Source organism: Cryptomeria japonica, chromosome 4 (genome assembly GCF_030272615.1).
Source record: "Cryptomeria japonica chromosome 4, Sugi_1.0, whole genome shotgun sequence".
Classification (NCBI taxonomy): domain Eukaryota; kingdom Viridiplantae; phylum Streptophyta; class Pinopsida; order Cupressales; family Cupressaceae; genus Cryptomeria; species Cryptomeria japonica.
The window spans coordinates 199062210-199067100 of NC_081408.1; positions in this window are offsets into that span (position 1 = coordinate 199062210).

Sequence of the window (4891 nt, forward strand, 5' to 3'; positions counted from 1 at the left end):
CTACTTATTTAGTGTCATGGGGGGGTTGATGTTTGCCTTGTTTGCCATCTACCGTTGTCCAGTGAGTGTTCCTTCCACGACACCATGTACTTTCTCTGCACCTTCGATGTTCCTGGTTCTTCGTCATGCAGTTCTTGTTGGCCATTCTTTTCAGTGTACCTATCCCTCTCCTTTTTTCAGAATTATAGGGAGGTTTGTCCTGTTGGTTCTAATGCTTCCTTGGTTCGATTGATCAGCTCTTCAGGCTTTGGTGTCTCATGTCATCTGTATCTTCGAGTTCAATTGTTTGTCTTTGTTTGCCATCTAATTCGAGTAGTGCCATTTGAAGGTACTCATGCAGATTACAGTCTTCTCTAGCTGATCATGTTCTATTTCAGTGGAGGTTCTTCAGATCAGTAGTTACTCTTCGGTAGTGTTTGCAGCTATTTCCTGCTTCAGTGGTGTTCTTCTTGTTTTTCCATCTCTTTTTGGAGTAGAGTTTTTTCCCATGTGGTTTTCTCTATTTCTCCAGTTCATAAAGATTTGGTTGTGATTGGGCACCTCATCAAGCCTTCTTGTCGAGACCCAAATTTGCCTTCATCATGTAGTTGCATTTTTTGCTTCATACATTTAGTTTTTTTGCTACTCCCTAAGTTCATCTTAAAGGGGGGTGTTAGAGTTATCTTATATTAGCTAATAATTATTTATTTAATTATTAGTCTATTAACTCTACGCTTAAGCTAAACTTAGGCATTTAATAAATATTGTAAGTATTTAATAATTATTATTAAATACACATTATCCCTTTAGGGTTTCTTTAGGGTTTCTATTATCCTTTTATAAGGATTGTATTGTACTTGTTGATTAAATTGATTCCCTTTCTGAATGATAATCTTCTTCTTTAGAGCATTTATGTTTTTTTGCTTTATGTGCTTCCATTCTTCTCTTGTGACAGGTATTTGCATGCAGGTGTTCTTGGGATCTTTGAAGTTGTATTTCCTCAACTTCTTCAAGCTCCATTTGCGAGTTCAATGGTGTGTTGGATGATGTTAGGATCGTAACCCTTTAAATCATCATAAGACCATGCCATGACACCATATTCATCACAGTATCGAGCCAACTTCTTTCTGTCCTCGGAGGAAACACCTTTTCCCACCTTGAAGATTCTTCCGCTTCCGACTGACATCTCAACGTAATCTCCTTTATTTGTTGTGAGCTTCCGCTTATCCTTTTTAGCATCCTCACGGTCAAACAAGTTCTCTAAGGTGATCAAACCATTAGGGAGCTTGTTGGTTTTTAACTGAATAACCCGGTTCCCATAAGCTTCTTTGATCCTAGGTTGCAGCTGGTCGGCAAACTCTCCCGAGCTTTGAATAAACAAAGTGATCTGCTCATCACTTTCAAACACGTGCCAATATGTATCATTATCAGGGATAGCCGGGCAGACTACTACACTGATTGTCAGGGAGCCGGTTAGGACGTCTACAACATGATCAAAATGAGCTCCTATGGTAGCCATGTGATCCACTAAGGTATTTAGTTTCTGAGGAATGCTTATGATATTGAAAGCATCAAAACTTTCTATTAGATCCCAGACTCTGGAACAGTAAGACCTCATGCGAACATGCTTGGCACTGGATATCCCTCGAACTTGGCGCACTACTAGCTCGGAATCGCCAAGGACCTTCAATTTTTGAATGCCCATCTTTTCTACCATGTTTAAACCTTGAATTAGCCCTTCATACTCTGCTTCATTATTCAAACATGCAAACTGCAACCGAAAAGACTTTCGGATCTGATCGCCCGCAGGGGGGGTGAGACAAACTCCGGCTCCGGAGCCCATTTTGCATTTGGCGCCGTCAAACTGTAAGGTCCATAATGCCGAAGACAACTGATCTTCGGAAAACGGATCCCTGGTGAGTTTTGGGATCTTCTGATCCTCTTCAAAAATGCAATAGGTACCTAGGCCAGTAGCATGGTAATTAGAGAAGGGGTCTGAATCTATGAACTCATTTAGGAAAGCTTCTTGTTCGGGCGAGATTTCCCCTGTTACTTCTTCGTCTTCTAAAAGCTCTACCACCTTTCGTTCATCATTGGATATAGAGGTGTGGGTAGGCTCGAAATTAATCAAGGCTTGGTCAACTATGTGCTCGGCGTCAAGGGGTTCTGAAAGGATCTTCATCTTAGCGCTATGTCGGGTACAGAGGATAAGGTGGGACCAATCTAAGGACATATAACCTCCTATTTTAGTAGTAAAGTCTCGAGACAGACAGAGCCCAAAAACGGGAGGAATATCGATGACCACTACTTCCTGAGATATTGTTATACTTGGACATGCAAATAACATCAAGGGAAGGCTTTTGATGAGACCTACTATCTGAACCCTATTACCATTGAGCTGCATTACTCCTTTACTTAAAGGGTCATACTTAATGTTTAATACTTCGGCAATTTTCTTAGGCATGATTGTGGTACTAGCCCCAGAATCTATCATGGAGTTATGCAAAAGTTTATCTCCAACTATAAGGGTAAGGTAAAAAGGATTCGGCTTAGGCTTACCTTCTCCTTGGGCAGCGGAGGGCGAGCTCTCATTTGTCAATACGGCAGGGGAGCGCGTTTTACTAACTGTTGGGTGGCAACCCGCTCCATCAGTCTGAAAGGGCGGCGGAGCTACCCCACCTGCGTCCTTTTGATCATGAGACAATGCCTCTCTTAGCCTGTTCTTCTGCTTTGGGATACTCAAGAGGTCCCATAGAGAGACATGAGCTGGAGCTTTCTTCAACTGTTCCACTACATCCAGCGTCGGAGGCGTGAGGACCTTTGGCTCTTTCGGTTTATAAGGGATGAACTCTTTCCTAGGATAGGCGGAACTGACGATTGGTGGCTCCGAGGGCCTGTTTACAAGCACTGATCTCATATTCTTGGCGTCCTCCCCAGTCAAACGCCTTTTAGAGCGAAGATTGTAATCCGAATGCACAATAGGGGTTCCATCTTTTGGAGCATCTGCATCATTGGTCAGTGTTGTGTCCTCATCCTCCATCAATGAAAAAAGCGCATGATCAGGGGCGATCTCCGCTTCTTGTTGTAATGACATTCCTTGCATATGAGTGACAAAAGTCGCATTATCCATACCCGGAGATGTGTACGCGGATTCATTTGGCATCATGCCTAAACTCCTTTGTTCTGCGACCTTCTGTTGCAAATTTCCCCTTGGGCAATTCCTCGGAGTATCAGCATTGTTGTATGGGAAACACCAAGAGTTGGTGTCGTCCGCCAAATTATTTTGACCTATGGTCAATTCTCTACCAACAGTCAAGTGGATGGCCTACAATGGATTGGGAACTGGGACTATTTGGCCATTCGACGAAAGAGATTTCTCAACCCAATGATTAGGATGTTGGTATGGAGGTCAGTTTCCTTGGAAACTTCGCTGAAAAGGAGGCTTGGTGGGTGAGACATGGGCCCTTTTTAGGTTGACAATTTCATTGGAGAAGGATCTCGAGATTTTTCATATCATTGACTTCAGTAGCCAGAAAGGCGGTTTGGGGAGTAGGGAACAAATACATAGACTGTGGGGAGGAGGTGCTCGGAGCAGCTTCCTCCATGACTTGGGTAGATATTTCAGGGAATACTGGCATTGTAGGGCAAGATGCTAGCTTTGCAGCATCGATAAGGTTATTTTCAGCTTGAACCGCTATATCAAATGCCTGCGGAAGAGTGTTACCTCCTAAAGATTGAATCATCACTGATATGTCAGAATTAAAAGCTTTTAGATAGAATACGAAAGCCATATCTGCAGGAGGGCGGGCAGACAATGGTATCCTTTGCCAGATTCGTTGAAATCTCATATTAAAATCAGTTAATGCTTCTGTAGGAACCCTCTTGATTGTAATGAGCTGGTGCATTAAGGACGATCTGTCAGCTTTGTCTGAGAATCTCTGAAAGAAACGGTCCCCCAATTGATCCCAATCCCCTATAGTAGTGGGGCCTAAAGATCTAAACCAATCCAAAGCTTTTCCTTTGAAAGACGCTACGAGCAACCTCAAAACTACATTTTGCTCGGTGATGCCATGGACAGTGCAAATAGTAGCCACATCTTGCAGATGCTCCCCAAGGGTTTTATGACATTCTCCTGTGAACTTAGGAACGGTCTTAAGTGTGGCTGCCGAAATGGCTTCCCAGACTACGGGTGGAACTGGGGGAATGAGGGGGCTACCATTGTCCCAAGTCACAAAGTTTTGGGGAGGAACTTATGCCATCACAACGTGTATGATTGTGGGGAGGCCCTGAGAAGGCACAACTGTGGTTGAATGGACGGTCACCAATGGAGGAAAAAGAAGGTGAGGGTGTAGGGCTGTTTGACTCCTGGTGACAAGCCTATGACTCATAAACTAGCTGAGATGTAGTTAAAATAATTTGGTCCCACCAGGCGTGCCAGAAAAAGAACTGTTGACTCTAAATTTTGCTTTGGAAACAAACAACCTTATGGGAAATTCAATGTTGGGGGACCGATTTGCGCAGGTTACACTGAATGACCTCCGAGATTGAGAAGCTGGCTCTTCCTTGAGTTTTGAGAAAAGGGGAAAGAAAACAAACACCCTTAAAGTAGTAACACTAAACTACTGAGGCGATACGCCAGATCATTAAAAGACAATGAACATACAGAAATCAAGAAACATATGACTTCTATAAGCCCATTCAACAATCTACAAGTTTGGATCAACATAATCAAAAGTTACAATCACATTCATTTGCAACATCAGGAAATATTCATCATGCATTTACCAGATAACAAGTGCGAGACATAGTTCAATTGGCAAAATCTTAGATGAATATATTCCCAAAGTTATTTGGAACTTTAATGCAACAGCACATAAAATACCATCAAAAGCATATTGAAAGAGGCATCATA